The following is a 23,120-nucleotide window of genomic DNA, read 5'->3' as shown; positions in this document are numbered from 1 at the left end:
CCGTGGAAGAAAAAGGCCACAGTCCCTAATTTCTGGCATAGGGAGGAAAGCTTCCAGCTACAGAAGGCTATGGATGCCTTCTACTTAAAATATCCAGGATCCAGGCGTGTGCCCAGCTATTTTTAATTAGCACTGCCAATAGGAAATGTGTTATCTCATGGAATGTAATGCCATCCACGCAGGAACCCAAGGAAGCCTAAACATTACTCTCAACTCTATTTCCTCCTCCCCTGCCTATGTTCAATTGGTTGCAAACTCCTTCCTAATAGTCCTCCTTAATAGCTTTCTAATCTGCCCCCTGTAGTCTCCATCTCCATTGCTACCACTGTAGTTTGGGTCCTGATAAATTCTCTCCCGGATTACTGCGTCAGTCTCCTGATGCGTCTCTCTGCCCCATCTTATCTTATTCTCCCACCCTGCAGCTGGAGAGATCTTCCCGAGAAGCAAAGCTGATCACAGTCCTCTCTGTCTCTGAATGTTAAGTGGCTCTCTATTGCACACAGGATAAAATATAACTCCTTATTTGACATACCCTTCAGGTGTCTACTTGAATCTTCTCTTTATAGCCTGTGATTCTGATGTACTGAATTGATTACCTATCTTGCATCTTGTCGTGGTGGATGATGATTCTAAGCTTACCACAGGCTGCTGCTTTATCCTGAACGCTCTACATTCCTCCTTCAGCTTTCTTCACTAGGCTTCCCGACTTACCTTTCAAATCTCAGCTGAGATGTGTCTTCCTTAACAAGCCTTTCCTTGTTTGCCAAGTCTGGGTAGGGGATGGCTCAATCTTCTAACAGAGCACTTACCATGCTGCATTACAATTATTTTCCCCACTTGAGCCTGGGCATCTTGCATCAGAGAGAAGTTGGTGTCTTTCCAGTGTCTATTTCTTATGCCTAGCAAAGCCCCTATCACTTAGTAGGAACTCAATGAACACGTGTTAGCGTAGCCTTTCTAGTCAGTCAGCACCATAACAAATACCCTCTCTCCTTGAGTAGGTATGAGAATCTAATTAGCGAGGCTAACCTAAGAAACTTCTGCAAGTCAGAGGTCAGATGGTGGTGGTAAACAGAGGTCTGTGGGTTGTCCCAGTGGATGAAGACCAACTATGCAATATGTATTATATAATCAGTGCTAACTCAACAGGCTAGAGAAAATGAGCTTGGAATCAAAAAGCTCTCCCTTGGCCAGTCTAGTCAGTGTAAAGCTGTCCAAACCATCATTTAGCTAGCCACCTGGAAATACCTAGTTTCCCAAAGAATACCCTGACAGTCAAAATTGAAAAAATTTCCCATCACCAGTGAGGTTTTATTTTTTTTTTTAATTTTCTGTTCCAATGACAAGAATATAAAAATATATAACCCTCTATACAAATGACAAGAATAGAAAAGTCTGAATATGGTATGAACTTCATATCTTATTATGCATTACATTTTATTAGGCAGAATGATATCAAAGTTAATAATGTGATTGTGTAGGAACTGCTACTATTATCAGTAAAAATACAACGCTGAATTTTACTGATATTACACTTTTGTTTCTAAAGAATTTGCATTAAGCTCAAAGAGAGCAAATAATGAAGAGTGAAAGGAGGCTTTGTTATTCAGCAATTTCTGTGATCTGCCAAAATGTCAAATAAACCATTTAATCAATCAGAAAATTAAAGAATGTGGCAAACCTCAAGGTAGTTTGAGATTACAGCTGTGCAAAGTACTTCAACTGTAGCATGGAGCTATGTCACAATAATAATTACTTCATGACTCATTTTTCTATAACTTTGTTGATGCAAAAACACAATTTAGGTTTCAAATTAATTGCAGCTGTGCTCCCATTTGAATCTTATATACTTTATTTGAGGATGTTTTCACAAATTCTTCCAACTTCTACTTTAATGAACCTCACTTTTATAGGGAGGCTACGTCTATTAAAAAGGAATTCTTGCCATATTTCATCCCCAAATTTAATTATAATCCTCAAATTTATTTATTTGAATAATTATGTAGTGAAATCAAGCTTGGGAGGCAATGTGAGATTTTTGAAAAGAAACATGAAATATTCTGATAAGTTACCCCAGGATGGAGAAATTATTCACCCAGTCATTCAACAAACATTGAGTTCCTTCTTTGTACCAGGCCCTCTGGTAAACGTTGGAGAAAAATAGGGACAAACCAGAAATAGTCCCTGCTTTCATGGAGTATCAATTATAGTTGAGAAGAAAAACATGAATGAAGTGTGCAAATGAATAATTGATTAGAAACCAAGTCAAATGCTCTGAAAGAAAGAAATATGCTTTGATGGGAATAAGTAACAGGTGAGCCTGGTCTGGACTAGAAAACTAGGAATGTGATATATGCGAGAAGAGTCTGAAGGCTAAATAGATGTGAACTAGACAGAGAAAGGTGGAGAAGTGGGCTTGGAAAGGCTTCCAGGTGGAGGCAGCCATGAGGGTGGGCAGAGGTGGGAAGGCACAAACATGTTTGAGGAAACAAGGGATGCTAAGGTGAATAGAGTGCTCAGAGAATGGGGATAAACCTGAAAAGGTAAACAAGGCCCAAATCATACAGCACCTACAGACCATGGTGGTGACTTGGGCCTTTATTTTAACAGAACTGGCAAATCATTAAAGGGATTCAGGAAGGAAAGAAAGTCAACACGTCACACTTGAATTTGAAGAGCTATGTCTGACTGTACCATGAGACTAGAGGCCCAGAGAGGATTCAAAACACATTGGAATTGTAAGGCCATTGCAGCAGTTTTGGCATTTGACCTTGGGTAGTGGTGGTGAGGACAGAGACGCAAATGGATTTCATAGATATGTAAGACATAAAAATCAATATAACTTTGAATTAGATTAGAAATGGGTCAAAAAATTATTTCAAGGATTGTTCCTGGACTTCTGCTTTACCCAAATGGTATAAACCACTAAGATAGGAAAACGTGTAGGAGGCCCAGGGTTAGGGCAGAAGATAACTGATCAGTTTTGAACTTGCTGCAAGTGGTATACCTTTGAACCATTCTAGTGACAATAGATATATGGATTTGGAATTCAGAAGAGATCAGGGAAGAAGTTATTGACTCCATGGACCTGGAGGAGATTTCCCAGAGAGAGAAGAGGAAAATATCTAGGCCCAGGAAAATACCCAGAATCTTAAGTAACTTCAGATTAAATGTTTGGGCAAAAATGGAAAAACCTGCTAAAGAAATGAAGCTGTGGCTAGAGCGATAAGAGAAAAACAGAAAATTGTTGTGTCATAGAGGCCAGAATGACACGAAAGAGAATATATATATATTTAAAGCCACTGCTCAACAGCATAGATTACTATGGAGAAGTCAGTAAATGAGGATTTAAATAGTTCATTAGATTTAGCTACATGGAGATTATTGGTGACCTTAGCAGCAGCTATTTACAGAGATGAGTCATGGGTTATAAGTCAAATTAGAGTGAACTGAGAGCAAGGAGGAAGTAAGAAAATAAAGATGATGGTTATAATCGTAATAGTATTAGCTTACACTTGTATAACATTTATATGTTCCAGGCACTATTTTAAGTCATACCTAATTTATTCTCTACAAAAACCGTATGAGAAACATCCTGTGGCTTTACCATTCCTCTATAGAGAGGTTAAATAACTTCTCTAAGGTCACATACGATGACAATTCTCTGAAGAAGCTTTGTATGTGAAGGGAAGGAGACATCTATTTAGCAAAGTAGCTGAAAATAGAGGAAAGTAACTGAAAAGCTTTAGAGTTGACTTGTCCTCACCCTTTAAGGGAAACCCCTTGGTTTGTTTATGTAGGAATAGGAAAGATATTTGTATCCCCTCAAAGATAGAGGTGTGGGCTTCTATTTTATACCTATCAAGAGAAATGGGGTTTTATCTCTCAACCATGGTTCAGGAGATACTGGGTCCTGCTCGGCTAGCCAAGGAGGATCAGAATGGAAAATGTTCTGTGTAAAAGTTCACCCTCAACCTAAGAATTCGTTTTAATTTTATTTTTATATCTATGCAACAATAGGAGGAACTACTTTGAATCCTTATTTAAGATATGGAAATGGAGACTGGAAGAATGTCAACTCTGTTTTCTAGTTTTATGATAGTCGTGATGTTGTGGCCTCCTTCCTCTGAAACCAGAGTTCATATCGCTTCTCCAGGAGGCCATCTCTGATTCTCCCAAAGGAATCGACCTATGCATCCATTAAACCCTGGGCTTCCCTTTTCAGCACATTCATTCCACTTTCACCACTCACTCAGTCTGTTCCCCTATCACCCCACCATGCCATTAGTCCCAATTGGGGACCATGTCTGCTTTGTTCTTGGCAACATCCTTAGCTCCAGGCACAGGACTTGGCACATAAATCAGCAAATGAATTTCAAATCTACACATTTCAACTGAAATGACATTTTTGTCTTTTTCATGTCAGTTTCTAATCTAATAACCCTGGAGATGTTATATCTTCATAGTCTCCATAGTGCTGTTATGGTTTTCAAGCATTTCTGCTTATGTCTCTTGAGGAGAGCCTCAGAACAACCTGAAATGGGAAGGATGGAAATCACCCCCAAGTTAAGGGGTTAATTTGGATTTGGATTTGATAAAACTGAAACAACTATTTATTGAAATTAGGTTCTATAATTTGAATAGGAAGGGGCTATAACCAAAAGGTATGTATTTTAAATGAAAATAACATTTGTAAAAGCAAGATGAGGACTTGGGCTTCAAAGGAGTAAGTAACCTCTTCATGGCCACACATCTAGCCAGGAGCGGAGGAGGGTCCTCTCATTGTATTAATGATTCCAGTGGCCTGTTTACCAGCTGCCATTGCACATGATGTGTTCTGTGTTCCATTATCAAAAGCTTCTGTAGATTGCCACAGGATGGTTGAGCCTCTTTCAAATATCTACTTCCTCAATTTCCCTTTAGTTTTGATGTCACATGCCCTAATAGAATTAGGATATAAGCCTTCCTTAGCTGCACTGTCTGAATAAGGATGTGGGGAAAGTCTGAAAATCCACCCCACAGACACCTAGGGACCCTTGACCCTTTGCTTCCTCCTAGGAGGCAAGAAATGTACTATGCGGGTACTCAGAGGCTTTTGCCAAAATAGGGCCATGCTTACCTGTTCTAGGATCATTCTGACCTTTACCAAGAATATGGGGAAAGACTAGCAATATGGACAGAGAGAAAGAGAGGGGCTGAGAGGGCTTGCAAGCTTTCCCTTGACTGGGCAGACTCAATCATCAGAGGCAACAGGACAGGGGAATATATGTGGAGGGGTGGTGGGCACTCTGACCTCAAAGCCCTGATGAGAAGTAGGAGTGAAGGGATCTGACTATATCACCTTACACAAACCATAGAAGGTAAGTTTGGAGCTGAGAGACAATATCTTGATAATTGGCACACCTAGTATGAGTCCTGTCCTGGGTCTGAGAACTGACATCAAGGTTATGATGATAATATTTTGAAAAACATCCCAGGCAATCGCAGTCTCTAAAAGCCTTACTTTCCAAATCTGGAAGAAGAAAAATTAGGGCAATAACTTCCTAGTGAGATTGTTGGGAGAATTAATCAAGAAAATTTATGCAAAAGACTGGGTATCTAAAAGGCTATATTAGTGGATTATTGTGTTCTTAGTTCCAAGGTGTCTCAGAGAGGAAGATAGTGCAGAAATGGAGTGAGAGGCAAGAAAGCCATAAACATCTTAAGACAAAGTTGTTTTCTAGGTTTGAGAGGCTACAACTGCTGACAGATGGTGGGGGTCTCATTGGCTTTAAAAATTTGAATTTGATGAAACTGAGAAAAATACTGAAATTAGTTTCTATAATCTGGATAAGACGGGGTCATAACCAAGAGATAGATATTTTAGATGAAAATAATATTTGCAAAAGCATGTGCAGCACTTGCTTAAAGCCTGGTTTTCTTTCGAGCCTCATGCCTTTTGGTCCTTGAATTTAATAGAAACTTGTGGCCCTGAAACAAATGGGTATACCCACATGTACACATCTACACATACAACCATAGTGAGCATCTATTCAATTTATTCATTATCATTCCTTTTGGATTTCTCCTGTCAACTTAAGTCATCTGTTTATTTTACCTAGGCTATTACATTTTCTTTAGAGACATTAATGCCCATTTGTAAATAACAGTGTATTCTTCATAAATAGAAATTACGGACATCCTGCATTTAGAGTAGTCGCCAGTTAAGATATATCTTCATATACTACTAATTTTTATCAGAACACAGTATCCTATTTAAATTCTCAACTGATTCACCCTTCAAAATCTGGGAATAAACAGTTCTTGTTTATTATTAACAGTAGTTAATATGGATATTAACTACCATTTGATCTATGGCATTCCTCTAACAATTAAATTCATGAGTAATGTAAGAACATCATAGCTGAAAAAAGTGTTATTAAGACTTTTTTAATGTGGAAGAAAACCATAGGACTAGTCTTGAAGATTTCAAAGGAAAGGCAACATATAATTTTAAGTTTTTCATTAATGTGTATTTCTCTACAGAGAAATGAGAGACTATATGTGTTTATCTGTGAAGATAGATGTGGATGTCTCCAAAGGCTTATATAAATGTACATGCTGGTGTGAGTCGCCATTCCCACGAAGTCTCCAAATGACAATTTGGTGATAGCTTTGGAAAAGCCCAAGAGCTTTCTCTTTAGTAGGAATACCAACTATCTAATTGTTTTACTTTTATTCAAAGAAATTTAACAAATGCTGCTCATTTCTTGGTTGCCTTACAATTTTATGAAATTCACAAAAAAACAGACAAATGTGAAGTAGCCAGATTGTGCAAGAGTCTTAGATAAACAAAAGATTCCGGAACAAGCTAACACAGTAAGTAGAACAGGTAGTGCAACTTCAAAGTTATATCATACACACCACAAACAGAGCTAATCTCTCAACATCAAGAGATACTCTTGTGGACATTTTGACCTTAATTTTAACAAGGAACAGGTAGACACTGGTGTTTAAAAGTTAGCATGCTGTACTTTGATTCCTATTTGGTGATTCATGGTTTTCAAATATTTTCAGGTGCTGACGTGAGTCACCAAAGTCCTGTGTCTCTCACTCCTGGCCTTGTTAGTAGTCAGCAGTGTGATCTATGAACTCCATTTCCTCATACGTAGAATGGGGGATTGAAATATATAATTTATGGTTTCTTTCCATTTCTAAAATGATTGCTTTCATTCTAGAAATTTAAGATCGAAGTTGAAAAGTAAATAGAAATAGCGTATTTTGACAGACACTCCCAGAGGGAACAAAAAAAAGGAATGGAGACAGCAAGGGAATCTGGTTAACTTTGTGCAAAATGGCATAACACTGATTAAGAAAGAAAAGAAGGTAAATACGAATTTTCTGACATTTACTTCTGCTAGGAGTGTAGACTGGTGCAACATTCCTGGAAAACAATTTGATAATAAAGAGTCACAAAAATGTCCATTAATTTCTAACTTGGTAACTTCACTACTAAGAATTTATTCTAAGGAAAAATAGAGATAAAAGTTGATGGTCAAAGAAAGATCCATTTCAGCGTTATTTATAAGAGAGAAAACTAGAAAAGCAAAACTATGTGTCTTACAAGGAGATAATGGTTAGAGCATGCCGAACTCTGTGAGAAATGTGCTTCTTTGTTGTCATAACATATAATGGTGGTATCTTGACACAATAATGCCAGGAAGTACCATATATGTTTACTTCTTTTAACAAATATTTGAGTGTCTACTATGTGCAGACATAATTCTAGGCTCTGGGGACAAAGTAGCAAATAAAGAGAAAGATTTCTCTTCCAGCCCCCCAGAACTAGTAAGGTAAGACTATAAACAAAGAAAGAAACAGGTAAATATGTAGTATATCAGATGATGAAAAGTACTACGGAAAAAAACAAGGTGGTGGGAGTCTGGAAGAAGAGGAGACTTGTGATTTTATAGTCACAGTCAGGGCAAGGCTCATTGATCACAGATTTTGGAGCAGAGATTTGAGTCAGTGAGCTAGTGGACATGTAAATATCCAAGAAGGGTATTCTAGGTCAAGGAAACAATTTCAAAGGCTCTGAAGTAGAAGTACACTTGGTGTATTTATGAAACACCCTAAAGTCAGCAATGGGGAGAGTGGCAAGAGATGAGGTCAGAAAGATGGGGTGAATGCAAGTCATATGAGCCTTGGGTGTCACTATAAGAACTTTGAGCTTAATTAAGCAAGCAATTAAGTCATCAACATTTATTGAGTCCTCATTGTGTAACCTAATTTTGAACTACCAATAAATTGCTTATGTATTCCCTGCTAAAACATACTCTCAGAATATTTGTTACCATTTAAAAAAGATTTTTTTAATGTCCAATTAAACAGATGAAAGAGAAAAAAAGCTAATGGAATGAAACAATGAACTGTAAGGGCAAACCTTATTACCTTAAACCAACCAGTTTATTTTGCATTCTTCTTGATAAGGAATAAAGGTGAAGAGAAAGATAAAAAGGCCTGGTATTACTGACTTCCATCTCTGAATTATCATATGTTTCAGAGTCTCTTTTATGGAAGGTTGTTAGAAGGGCCATCTAATAGTATCAAGAGATATTTTCCTCAAACCTCATCCCACTCCACCTTTTGGACATCAGTGTTTCAAATCTAAGAATAGTCTAATCTATAAAACCCGGGTCTGGGGAAACCCTTTCTGGAGTAGCTACCCTACAGAGATATGATTCCAGGAATTGGTTTAGAAGCGGAAAACCTGAGGCTCATGACCAAGAGGGTCCCATTACTTGGTGCTCACTGAGGTTTTGGGTTCTGCACTCCTGGTAGACCCCACCCTGATCCCAAGCTGCAGGTTTATTTCTTCCTCAGTCATGTCTCACGTGCAGATGTGGGTGACTTTTCTGATAAAGGTGAGCAAGAGGAAGGGTGTGTGCCAGCATGAGCTCATTCGCACCTGAGAAACACAGTGTACATGTCTACTTGGTGATGTCCAAATTGTGATGAGAAAGATCAGGCTCTGCGATTTGAACCATGGATTCAGGGTGCCTGTTACCACTCAAATAATGAGATAAGGTTTCCAAACTCTCTATTTCACCTTCTTAGGAGTCCTACCAACTCCATAGCACCATTTTGGGATTTGAATATGTAGGATGATGTATGGTTTTTTTCTTAAGCTGCCCAAACCCAGATCCCGTGAATATTGTCCCCCAATGACTAAGAAGACAATGTTGTTGGTGAGACCTCTGATGAAGAGAAATTTCCGATGAGGGCATAGAGTTAAGCAACATGAGAAAGATGGCTCTGCAATATTGTCACACTCTCATTCTTTCCTGATGCTTGTGTCTCCTGCTTGTGCCAAGACTAGTGGCAAGATTGAGAGGTTTACTCATTCACTTGCTGAGGGAGATCACCTTTCATTGCAGCATTCTGTTCCACTGACCAACATATTTATATGCACTTTACGTAGGCATACCCTGTGAGATTTATTGCCAGCCAATACTTTTTAAAAGGTCAGAATCTGGTGACAGAGTCAATATCCAGAGCTATTGGGAGCTGCTGAGCCCTTCTTGGAGACAATCACTTTTGCACAAGTTGCCTCAGAGATGTATCAAGTATTGGAATTCAGATAGAACCACACAAGAGCACAGGGAAGGGGAAACTAGGCAAATACATGGCCATTCCTGAAATCACCAGCACGCTGGAAGCTTAGACTTATCTCATCCCATATGGGTAATAGCTGATTGCAGACCACTGAGACTCAGCAGTAATTAATTAATCTAAGTAAGTGTGTCCATTAAAACCTACTATCTGCTTCAAAGGATACTTGTGAAGATATTTAGAAGTAAATATATTCTCCAGGGTAGAATACTTTGTGTGTTGGAAAAATTCCCAAGAACCACTCACTTAAGCTTTCATGAATTCCTTGACACACTAATTTTCAATCCTTGACTCTTGCCTATGGAAATTTGATAAAGACATTAGTCTTTCCTTGATTCTAGAAAACTTTCTTTACATGAGGTCCCTATAGTAATTTTTCTATGCCACTCGTATTACATTTTATCTTGAGTGGTATAGTAATATCTACTCTAAAACTCTCCTCTTTCTTGCAGTAGGCCTTTACGTGCATGTGTATGTGTATGTGTATGTGTGTGTGTGTGTGTGTGTGTGTGCCCATGCATGCACATGTTTGCCCTGCTTTCCTAAATATTATATACAATATCTTTCCTATAGGCCTTTTGCTTCTTTATTCTCCTCCTTGCTCCCCCTTCCTCTCTCCCTCCCGCATCATCTTTCTCCCCTCTTTTCCCATTCATTTTTTCACAAATAACTAATGCCCTACTATCAGGGATATTTCTAGGACCTGGGGTTATAGGGGTAAGTGTGAGTTTTAAAGAACAAACTTGATGATGATAAAAGAACTCTGGATACAAATGTGGTGTCACTGATTTTCACAACATTCTATTTTTATAGCAATACACTTACATTATTCTGTAATTTAAAAAAGTTTCTGTTACTTGGCAATTATTCCTAGGCTTTAGTGATAAAGTCAAATTCTAACTTTTATATATTTAAAACATAAATGAGCATCACAGTTACAACTAAATTGATAAATGTCCCCAAACACATTGATATGCAAACAAAATGTGGAAGTGGAGAGTAGAGAGGGGATATAGTTCTTTTGGTACTAACAGTGGGTGTTTCTTAAGAAAAAAGAATCATTTGTCTTACTGGGGCAGTCTAGACACAAGGGAATAGAGAGACAAAAGATAACAAAAACTAATTTTTATTATAATTTTCATTGAAAAAATACAGAAAATCAATAAAAATGAGCAGAGGTAAATAGTCAATATTAAAACAGTTCAAGCAAAAATAAATATACAGAAAACAGTAAAAGTGAACGTAAGTCCATAGTCAACATCAAACAGTTCAATAAAAAAATTAAACTATTGATCCAACCTAGGCACTTAGGCCACATATGGAAAGGAGGTGCAGCTAGACATTCTTGAAGCAGTCTTTTCTTTCTCAAAGGTGCTGCTTAGATCCAAGGTGCTGTTTTAGACTAACATCTGAAGGAAGGAGAGGGCAGAGGAGGGAGAGAAAAGGGAACAGGGGAGAAAATAGAAAGAGGGGAAGGAAGAAAAACTAATATTTCATGAGCTTTTAAAAAATATGATGTTAAATACTTTGTTAGGTACCATATGCATTACTTCATTTAATCCTCACAACAGCCCTACAAGGTATAACTTCTCTTCATTTTAAAGATAAGGAAGGAGGCTCATAGAGTTTATATCATTTGCCCCAGGTCACATGGTTGATGTGGCAGAGAGATTAGAATGCAACTCCACTCCAAAGTTCTCCCACTTTCCTCCAACACCAGGTGTTCCCCATCGTACCACACCCTTACGTGGAAAACAACTCTTGGTGGATTTATGGCTCTCAGGAGGAACTGATCTAGCCCATCCAATGTATACCTTTTTTTGGAGCTTGGGAGTAGAGAAATCTGGACCACATTTCCAAGAGGGCAAGTCTGATTTGTCTATTTCTTCTTTGTTTCAGAAGAAAGACCTCAACAGGTGGTGAAAGAAGGCATAGAAGGATTGAATGCTGCCTACCCGACTGGCGGGCTATTAATAGTTCCCCTAGAGCATATTCGTTAATAGAAAACGGAGAAAAATGTATGATAAACAAAAATGTGCAAATCTAAATGTGCATGTTAATCAATGATTACAAATATGAATCCACCTACATTCCTCAGCTGTCAAATCTAAGGATAAAGAAACTCAAAGGAACACCAAGCAGGTAGCAGAGCTATACACTAAATCATGTCTCCAACACATTCACAGCTCCACAGGCTAACGTTCTCTATACTGATGGTCCCTTCTTAGTTGATGATTTTTCACAATGTATTTCATGGCTTCCATCCCTACATGAGACTTTATTACTATCACATAGGAATAAAAAGCCATAAAGCACTAGAGTGAATTTATCTTGGTCGGATGCAAAACTTATTTTCTTCACATGACTTCACAACAATTTCAAAGCTAACCAATCATTTCATGCTACATTAAAGAACATTTTAAACTGCACATAAGTGACAGGAAGCACACTTAAATTGTGACATCACGAATTAACAAGATTTTATCCTTCCACGACATTCTTAGCTACAAGGACCAGGAAACAAGACCAAGAGACACTCAGAGACATTCAGCCATTGAATTCACCAAAAACAAAGGACACTGAGGAGAATTCCTGGAGAAAAGCTCATCACTTTGACATTGAACTTGGAAACACATACGGAAAGACAGAAGACAGACAAATCACTGATGCAAACTGAAACCAGAGGAATTATTTCAAGCCTCTTGCTCCAACTTCTTCCCCAGAAAGCTTTCTTACATATCCATGCCGGCTTTTAGACTTTTCATTTTGGGGCAGGTGGGGAGTGGGGATCTTGGTACCTGTTTGACTCTGTAAGCATTAAGCTTTCTCTACACCTAAATAACAAAAGAAAACAAAAAAGCATAGCATACTAAGGGACCACAAGTTCTAACTGCTCACCTACAGCCTTTTATAGAGAGGCACCCCCACCCCATCGACAAAAGAGAGAATGATGCCAGAAACAATACTATGCACTGAAATCTCTCAGTGATCTAAATAACTCAGGTCCAAAGACCAAGAACATTCTTCATGCTGCATTAAAGTGACATTGCTCTTGGTATTATTAAAACACTTCTAAGTGGCCATGTTGAAACCCAATTCTCTGTATCACTGAAAACTCAATACCATAAATCCCAATGGTTTTATCTGGCCTTTCAAAAATAAACTTGAGGTGCCTATCTACCAGCTCCCAAAACAGCATTCCAGACTATTAAGCTCTGCCCTCTGCTTTATTTTTTAAAAATGTATTATTCAAATTCAAATACAAGAAACAAGAACTTGAGTTTGTCCTTAGGAGTAAAGGCTAGGTATGCTATTTCCATCTAGAGGTGACTACCATGACATCTTGGTTCATGTGAATCACAGGGAAGAGACTGGAAATAGTTAAATGAAAGGAAGTGCACACATAAATTCAATTATCATGCAGAAAACATGCAAATGATTTAAGCACTGCATCTGAAACTCTAGTTTATATTCATTAATCTCAGGTTGCACTTTTGAAGGAGAAAGACATGCTAATTGGGTCCAGATTAATGCACTCCCAAACCTCTCCAATTTGTTTTTAGGTGAGGGTTAAATGATATGTTTTAAAATAAACACAGCTGCTTGTCTGCCTCCACTTTCTACCTCCCAGACTCCACCTCTACCTCCTCCCTCAGCTGGCTCAGCTCTCCCCACTCGCTACCCCCGCAACACCCATCGCTCCTCTACCACATCTCTCCTTCCATTAGGGAAGGGGTTTAAAAGCCCTACCATTTTCCTTTTGAAAATACACTAGAAGAATAACACTGTTTCTTAGCCAGCTCAACACTTTCCCTTTCCCCACCAGCCACCAAACTCCAGAAACAGAGTCAATCACATATCAAATCCTGCTGATGCTTAAATGGTGGCATCAAGAATGTGGATACATGGAAAGGCAGCCTTGCATTTGCTCAGGCAGCAGGTTCTTTCTACAAGTTTGGACCTGCATCCTTTGGATCAGTATTGAAGGGCAGTTTTAAAGTGTCAAGGCACATGCTTGCTGAAAGCCAACATTGCTGAAGGTTGGCATGGCAATCCTGTGACTGTTATGTGGGAAACTAGAGACTCAGGAGAGAACTTGGGGGTTTTTGTTGCTGTTCTTCCTCTGTGGCTCACTCAGCCAGCAAAAACTGGCACCGAGTGGAGGGCACTCAAAATGCCTTTCAAAAGGATCCCTTGCTTCCTTTCTCCCTCCTCCCTGACAAAATTAGCTTTAAATAAAGAAGAATGTTATTATTGATTAACTGACTGATTGATTTAATGTATTAAAACATTAGTTTGGGATGCACATTTTAGGAAGAATCTTATCTTGTGAGGAGTGAAGCTTTTGAAATAGTAAAATACTCGTTTCCTGGACCTGATCTTTAGAAAAATAAAACAAAGAAAGAGGAACTGTGGGCTACTGGGAGTAGACCCAGGCACGGAGCTGGGATGGAAGAAATCCTCTCTGAATGAGCAGCCACCAAGGAGTTAAACCAGGCACACACACACACACACACACACACACACACACACAGCCTTCGAACTAATTTCACACTGAAAGTGATGTTTAATTTGAATCATGCTCGTCCCAAAGGGAAAAGGTTAGTCTTGTCACTTGACTCATATCCCCTCCCCTTCCTACTTTCATGTGAATTGAAAATTCAGATTCACCATTAATCATGATGTGACACGTTCTTTTTTCCCGTTCCAAAAATCAAATGAAAGCCTGGGACCACATCTGAGAACCCAATGTTTGGCTAATTCTCCCAACCTGCATTCACAACAGAGAGAAGACGAGAACAAGGGCACATACAGACACAGAGACATAAATTACTGGACGTGCACTCACAGCAATACACACAAATACGCACAGCTAGTAGCAGTCATTGGCTCGGATGAGAGCCTTTCCACCTAAATTGATTTTTGCATATTTACAAACGTAAAATTAGTCATAGTAAATAACAACATGGGCAAGATTGATATTAAATCTGTCAACATCCTGACAAATGCTCTGAGCACTCTTTAGTTAGGAAATACACGTATGATAGTCATTGCTCCTAGAAGACAAAATGATTATATGCTAACCAAACCCTAAGTACAAGCTAAAGATATTCACCTCATGTAGCCATTCCTCAACTAGCCCCTTGGCACTTGCTAGAATTATTCACAGCACGAGCTCTACTTTCTCATTTTCTGCTGACTCCGTGTGGGTAATTTCTTTCTCATGATTAAAAGTGAGCTTGGCAGATCCTTCAAAGCGTGGCTTTAGGTGTGTTGGGGCTCCGAGTGCATTCTTTGTCTAAGGCAGGTCTCCAGTAATTCATTACTGGACCATTGGATGAGCAGGTCAGGGGAATATTCCTGAACCTAAAATGATTTTTTAAAAGGAAAATTTTATAGATATCTTTATATAAACATATTTGTATACTGCAACATGCCACTGACCAGATGAAATGAACTGTTTACCTTGGAAAGAATAGGTAGGCTTTTCTCTTCCAAGTAATCACTCCAGCCTTTCTGAATGTCATCCCAAAGCGATTCTGCCTCCTTCGACTTATCCAGCATCTGAGGTTGTGAGATAACCCTGGTAGCACTGGCCTCCTTCCCGGCCCCTTCATTATTAGCCTCCTGGTGGGTGAGATAGAATACAGTGAATGTAATAACCCTACTTCACACAACAGGCTTGCTCTCTCTTTTAAATGGAAAATCCCCTTATTACAAAACAAGGGGTGTTCTTTTTCTTCTACCTTTAAGTAGGACTGCCACATTCATTGCTTTTTACAAAAACGCAGCTGCTTTTTAAGCTACAGATAAATAGAATCTGCTAGGCGGTAATTCGACTCAGTCTGAATGCATTATTTTCTAAGACACTTTAGCGAGGGGCTTTTTATTATAAACTGGAATGAACAAGGAAAGTCCTTTTCTCTTCTAATTATGAATGTGCTTTGTTTCCTACTATTAACCTACAATGTCAGATTGATCTTCTTCTTCTTCTTCTTCTTTTTCTGCAGTCAGTTCAATAAATCAACTTTTTTTTTTGTCTGGAAAATTAGAGGGGTAATGATTAAGTCTTCATGAACTTCAATGACAAAAATAAAAATAGCACATGGGAAAAGCAAATGCTGAAACCATAAATAAAGACAATGAAGTGGCCCTCTGATGTCCAAGGTAACAAATCCTGTTTTGACACCAAAAGTTAAGATTAAAAGGATTTACTTAATTTTAATGAATTTAATTTTAATAAAATTAAGGTTTTCCAGGCATCTCATTATATTTGTTCACCTAGAAAGGATGAAGGTATTTTTAAAATAACATTTCTATATAGAGCACCCAAATCACTCATGTTTGTTGTTTACTTGTTCATTATGGGTAACAGTTTGCAATGTAATCAGTCATCCCCACACTTCTAGAAGCAACTAAATGAAGAATTAAAACAGAAGAGGAAACACTGTGATAAAGCATATTCAATTTGAACTCCTGCAGACATTTCTTTAACTTCAAAGATAAACACTGAGAAAAATGGTGAGTTCCTAATAATATCAAAAGGCAGTCTAGAAACTGGAGGTTGGTTTAATTTTGATCCCAGTGTTGATATTCCTGACTATATTACAATAGACCATGGTGGTTATGATCTAGGTCTATAAGGATATATTGCCTTGCCAAGGTGGGGGGCGGAGGGGAGGGAATCCCACAGGATATCAGTGGGGTTCCAATTAAGGAAAAATAAATACTGCCGCAGCCCTGACAGTAAGTGGAGATTACCAGTATATCACAGAAGCACAGGCAGGTGCCCCACTACTAAATTTACAGATTTAAAGCCAATGCTGTCATTTCCCTTCCTTCGGCAATAATAGAAAGCAAAGTGTTGAAGATGAACTCTGCAAGGCAGAGTTTCAGAACAATTTACTCTGTTTGTTTATACAATTTTGAGTTTATTTCCAATAATGCTGAGAGTGGAAATCAAAGGGACCTTACACAAAACACGAAGTCATTCATGAACCCTAAACTGAGATCACATGCATATTCAAAAGACCCCAGACCCAATGTATACGAGAAAGAGAGAGAGAGACCTCAAAATCATATTTGCATCTAAAACCATGCTGCCTTTATTGTGTCGTTCTGTGTGAATGTTTTTAAAGGGGATATTTATCACAGGTGAGATGCAGACCAAATTTTCAGAACACTCCCTCTAGGAAGAGTATATTTGCAGTAAGTGTTGGTGACAGAGCTTTTGAGATTCTACCACTCTGCTTAGATTTGAATCCATTTTCTATCCTCCTGTTACGCCTGGGAACAAATGAGGCCCAGTCAGGTTGCTGGCCTCAGTATCATGAGTCTAAGTGATGCTGTGGCAACACAAAAAGCCCAGTTTACCCAGAAAAAATAACCAAGCCCCTTCCCTGAGACACAAATTGAAGTATATTAGGCATCATATAAGAGTGAAATTGAATCCCAGGGCATCGATATCTCCATTGAGCTAATGTCACAAAAATAAGCCTGCTCTAGCAATCAGGAATTTATGTTTGCAATATTGATGTGTGAGGGAAATAGAAAAAAAAATCTCAGCTGTATATCTGAAAAAAATTTAATTTCCTAGATATCCTGATACAGTAAAACATTCTCTTTATAGAAACAGGTTTTACTGAGTTACTCACAAAAATATCTTTGGACATCTGCTATCCTCAATTCATTCTTTCTCCCTTTTAACCCTGAACAATCATTAACACAGACAAAAGATAGAAGGCAGATTTGAATGTGAGCTTATAAGGAACAGCATATAATCACCATACTCTGCTACCTGTGTTCATCTTTTAAGTTAATGAAAAAGTATGTGATGATAAGTAAGCCATCGGCCAGAACTCTTAGCCCTTATCAAACTTCCAAAATAATTAAGTAAGTAGCTCTACTAAGAGCAACTCCATGATGAAGGAGAGAAAAAGACCTGTCCTTGTTGACCAAAACCCAATGGAATAGTGCTTTAACAACCTGGCCACATTTCATTCTGTGTTTGAGAAAAGAAAAATAAAGGCCAGGCCCAGTGGCTCATGCCTGTAATCCCAGCACTTTGGGAGGCCGAGGAGGGCGGATCACCTGAGGTTGGGAGTTCGAGACCAGCCTGACCAACATGGAGAAACTGTCTCTACTAAAAATACAAAATTAGCTGTGTGTGGTGGTACATGCCTGTAATCCCAGCTACTAGGGAGGCTGAAGCAGGAGAATCGCTTGAACCTGGGAGGTGGAGGTTGTGGAGAGCTGAGATCGTGCCATTGCACTCCACCCTGGGCAACAAGAGCGAAACTCCATCTCAAAAAAAAAAAAAAAAAAAGAAAAGAAAAGGAAAAAAGAAAAAAAGAAAAATAAAGAGAAGGAGAAGCTAAGTAAGAAGAAAGATGAGGAGGTGATGAAGGAAGAGGATAGAAAGGAGAAGGAAAAGGCAGAGGAAGAAAAATAAAAACACCAATGATTGCAACGAAGAGACTGTTTCATTCCTTTCCATGTAAAAATTATTTTCTTCATACAATCTTTCTCTCTAAGCCTCACTTTTTCTCCTTGTAAGTCGAAGATAGTTGTGCCTGTCTTATTGGGCTCCTGTAAAGATTAAGTGAAGTTGTATGAGTTACCTGTGATACACCCGGTAAGTAGTAGTTACTCAGTAAGAATCAGCCATTATTATTATTGGCACTGTTAATTAGGTGACCTATTCCCTTTGTGCCCCTCTACCTGATTCATTCCACAGCCATCTTCCAAACTCTAAGCACACCCAGCAAAGCAAAACAACCCCAGTACAAAGTGACCCCCAGCATCACTTCACTTCGTTCTTCTACCAGATTCAAATCACTTTTGCTTACAATGGGAAGTCTAAACATGGACTTTGTTTTACCTCCAGGTTCTGAAACAAAGACAGTATATCTCAGAAATGAGAAAGAGGAGGCACTAAATGTGTAATAATTAGAGCAATCAGCTAAGCCATTCTGTGTTCTGAAAGGGTTTCATAGGTATAGCTAAGTTTTCAATTTATTAAGAGGTGGCATCCACAGGGAGAAAATAGAGTCCATTTGTTTTCAGAGTTGTTGCCTTCCAATCCTGAATTTAAGTTAGTATGCACACCACACACATGGCTGCACACATACGTGCAGACATACACACAGTTGAATTAACAACCTCTCAGGTATACTGCAGCTCCACTCAAGAAACAGACAGCTTTAATTACTGCACCTGAAAGTCTTCACTTTTCCTTGACTAGTGATAAAAACATTAAGTTGCTAGTGATAAAAACATTAAGTTGCATTGCAAATATCAAGTAAATCTATTTGCAAAACTGCCAAAATACTCCATCTTTCCTAAACAAAATGCCATCTAATGACACCCAAGTCATAAAAGAACATCAGGACTGTGACTCTATTATTAAGACAGGTAAAATTTCAAATGATGAAATAGCAGCTTATTCTTAAACATAACTTGTTATATTCCATTTTAACTTTGACCAAAAACTTTAAGCACCTTGTTTTAAGTGAAAAAGACAAGCCATATTATGAAGATGAACTTTGGCATGAATATACAGTTTCTTCAGGAAAAAATATACAGTGTTCTAAATATTAAAATTATCTGCTCTTCACCTCCTTTTTCCAAGTCTATTTTCTAAATAGGGTTGTCTGAAATAATCTCATTTTTATAAAGTCAAGTATCTTATGATGATCAAACTTGATAATTAGTGTACAAGAAAATGCGAAATCTTAAAAGGGTAACTTCAAAAAGATTTTTTCAACCTGGTGGCTGTTTGCCCATGAACATGCCTTCCAAGCCAGAAAAAGGCTCCAAGCTCCACTGACCACAGGAAATTCCAGCCAAGATTCTAATCTCCTCTGCAGAAGGCAGTACAGAGGCAATGGATGGGAACAACACAGCAGAGAATGCTGTTGAATTTGGTATGTCCTACAAATGAGGAAACACTGATATCTCCCCAGAATCACAGTCAACATGGAGACGCTCTAAATATAAAAAGTAAGACAAGCTTTTTAATTTCTTGTCAAGGCTTCCTGACATCCAATACTTTCATGAGGTCAAGAAATGTGTCCCCAGCTTCTGTTTTCTGTTCTCCTTCAGGGAACATGGTGAAGAGGCTGCCCAGCTGCCTTTTAGCATGTCACACTTGGCTGACTCCCTTCCTTTCTAGGAGAGTATGTCTACTGCATTTGGACTCACAGAAGAAAAAGCAAAATTAATTTAACGTAAAAGAAATTCACATATTTTTGCCTCTTTAATATTCGAGAGAATGCCCATGGTTTGTAAGTTGAAAAAGTTTTACAGAATGAAGATTACTGAGGCATAAATCACATAGGTAAAAACTGAGATGTAAGATGGGATGAAATCTAAAAGCTAATTAAATTCAACCAGGGCTTCTCAAAAGACAACATGCCCACTTATCTTCTTGTGCTAATATTTTATTTTTCAAGGGAGCAATAAGTGGAAAGTTGTCATGGTTGTAGATTCCACAGTGTGATCCTTTAGCAAGAACCTGAGAAGGGGGAAGAAAGATTAGATGCATGGGTTTCTGTGCCGAATGGATGCTGGGACCAAGATGCAAAGAATAGATAAGTTAGACCTTCGGAGGAACTAAATTTGAAGCCAGCCGGTAAAATGGATTGAACCTTATTACCTCTAGTCACTGAGAAATTCCCAAGACAGTTGGATGCAATTTGAAAAGGTCAGAAAAATATTTCCTGCACAGCATTAATGCTTCATGGTTTAAGGGTGTACATTTGTGAGATGTCAACTCTAATCATTTTTATTGACTTTGCTTTCCAGAGACAGACAGACGGTCTGTGAGGCAAGACCAATAGATAAGAGAAAGGCAATCTTATAAATGAAAATCTCTCTTATTTTGTTCTCTCACTTGTGACTGTGAACAATTCCAAATCTTGCCCATTTGAAGGGAAATTATACCAGCTTCACTGAGGGCTGACAGAATAGAAATGAAATCTAGGAAACTGTGGCTGTAATTCTGGTGAGATTACTTTCTTTTAACTGCTTTTATTTAGCCTCTACTATTTGCTAAACACGTGAAACATAGATGATGTTGGATTTTAATCCAAGTGTGCATATTTAAAATGAAACACCATAAAATACACTAAAGCATGGATGTTAATTTACTGTCAGCATTTCCTTGGAGGGAAGGTTTCATAAAAGAAGGAAATCCACAGGAAAAGATAAACATTAAATGAAAGATACCAATATACGGTCAAGATAGTATTTCAATAAAGGCTGTATTGTCATTAGAGCTTTTCCAAATACAAAGAAAAAAGATTTTTCTTTTTACTTGAAATGAGTCTTGGATGCAATAAGAACCTTTTAGCAAATATGTTTACAGGTCTTTTGTTGAGGTGGTCATGCAATTAAAGGTCAAAGTTGACTTTTTAGTACAGAATGGGATGATCCATTCCAGTCCTTCAAAGGTTTAATCAACATCTGACTTTTCTTTCTGTGTAATGCCATATGCTGTAGAGGCAAATACAAGCCTATTTACTCTTCTCTTGCTTAGCAGCAAGACCATAACTTTTCAATGGCCCTAGGCCGTATGCTTTCATATCACGTTCTGGCCCCATGAAGATGTCCTGGAAGATCACTGGAGCTTTTCAACTAGCAAGGTGTATTTTCTTATGGAAAGCCTTCATTCTGATCAATTCCATTCCTCACAATATTTAATAATTTTAAATTGTATCCTATAATCACTACTACCAGCAACAAAAGCAGCCAATAACAAAACAATGTTTCATAATATCAGGTACCCCAGAAAAGGGAAAGAGCAAAACCATTAGCTAGACGCCTAGATTCTTGGCATTGAGGGTAGAAATATCTAGCTTTTAATTGACTTTTTATTTCTATCTCACCTGAATAATTGATATTGGCTAGATACAAGTAATAATATTGTGTGAATCTTTAAAATTTTTACCTTTTGTGCTATCTTAAGACTTTTTTTTTTTTTAATTAAAAGTGTTTACTAAAACTTTGTAATGATATACAGGTTTCCAGTGAATCACACTGAAAACTTGAAATTGTCCACGTTTATTTTTGTAGGCCCTGTTTTATTGGCAGAAAAGTATCTAATGTATGCATCTTTTGATTTCTACTACTTAAGTTATCCATAGGGATAAACTTTGAAACTTCAGCATAACCATTAATATGATTAATAATGATAATAATAACAATCCTAGAAATATTATTACTATTAAAAGTCATAATGACAATAGAAACTGTCACTATTGGCTGGGTGTGGTGGCTCACACCTGTAATCCCAGCACGTTGGGAGGCTAAAGCAGGTGGATCACCTGAGGTCGGGAGTTCACGACCAGCCTGACAAACATGGCAAAATCCCATCTCTACTAAAAATACAAAATTAGCCGGGTGTAGTGGCACATGCCTGTAATCCCAGCTACTCGGGAGGCTGAAGCAGGAGAATCGCTTGAACCCAGGAGGTGGAGTTGCAGTGAACTGAGATCACACCACTGCACTCCAGCCTGGGTGACAGAATAAGACTGCATCTTCAAATGGAGCCCCAGATGCAGTCCATGACTAAAATCCATCGCGGACCCCTGCACCGGCCTGCTAGCCCATGCTCTGATGTTAATGACATCGAAGGCACTCCTCTCGAGGAAATCTCAACTGCACCACCCCTACTACGCCCCATTTCAGCAGGAAGCAGTTAGAACGGTCATTGGCCAACCTCCCCAACAGCACTTGGGTTTTCCTGTTGAGAGGAGGTACTGAGACACAGGACTAGCTGGATTTCCTAGGCCAACTAGGAATCCCTAAGTCTAGCTGGGAAGGTGACCACTTCCATCTTTAAACACGGGGCTTGCAATTTAGCTCACACCCGACCAATCAGAGAGTTCACTAAAATGCTAAGTAGGCAAAAACAGAGGTAAAGAAATAGCCAATCATCTATTGCCTGAGAGCACAGCAGGAGGGACAAGGATCAGGATATAAACCCAGGCATTCAAGCCGGCAACTGCAACCCCCTTTGGGTCCCCTCCCTTTGTACGGGAGCTCTGTTTTCACTCTATTTCACTCTATTAAATCTTGCAACTGCAAAAAGAAAAGAAAAGTCACCATTAGTTGAGCATTTACTATGTGTGCATACTATGCAAATACATCATCTCATTTAGTCCTTGCAGTCAACTTAAGTAAACTTGATTTTTTTTTTCAATTAATATTACTCATGCAGGGAATGAGGCTTAGAAGAGATTGAAGTTGGTCAGAAAACTAGTAGGTATTGATGCTGGGACTCAAACCCAGGCTTATTTGATTTGAGTCTATATTATTTCAAAGCTTCAAGCTATTCATCATGCTCCAGGGGTATTACAGGACCAGGAGTGTCAACTGTTGAAGATCACACAGCATTTCTGAAGTTGAGTTAAGCCAAAGTTCACTGCTCATTTAGACTGAGGCATGACCACAACACATTTGCTAAA

General features: G+C 38.5%; 1 long non-coding RNA gene and 1 other non-coding gene across 2 annotated transcripts in view; both read right to left on the bottom strand.

Annotated features, from left to right (window-relative positions):
- Positions 1-11,883: 11,883 nt before the first annotated feature.
- Positions 11,884-11,983, bottom strand: MIR135A-2 (microRNA mir-135a-2). The gene has a single exon (NR_031970.1). It is a non-coding gene; the product is annotated as a microRNA mir-135a-2 (primary transcript).
- LOC107000989 (uncharacterized) overlaps positions 11,962-23,120 on the bottom strand; it is a 70,703-nt gene continuing 59,544 nt past the window's right edge. The window contains exons 4-5 of the long non-coding RNA XR_013400710.1: positions 15,118-15,279; positions 11,962-15,018 (exon numbers count right to left, since the gene is read on the bottom strand). This is a non-coding gene — a long non-coding RNA (uncharacterized LOC107000989). The remainder of the gene's footprint in view (positions 15,019-15,117; positions 15,280-23,120) is intronic.

This window comes from Macaca mulatta, chromosome 11, assembly GCF_049350105.2.
Source record: "Macaca mulatta isolate MMU2019108-1 chromosome 11, T2T-MMU8v2.0, whole genome shotgun sequence".
Lineage (NCBI taxonomy): Eukaryota > Metazoa > Chordata > Mammalia > Primates > Cercopithecidae > Macaca > Macaca mulatta.
This window is presented reverse-complemented; position numbering and strand designations above follow the sequence as displayed.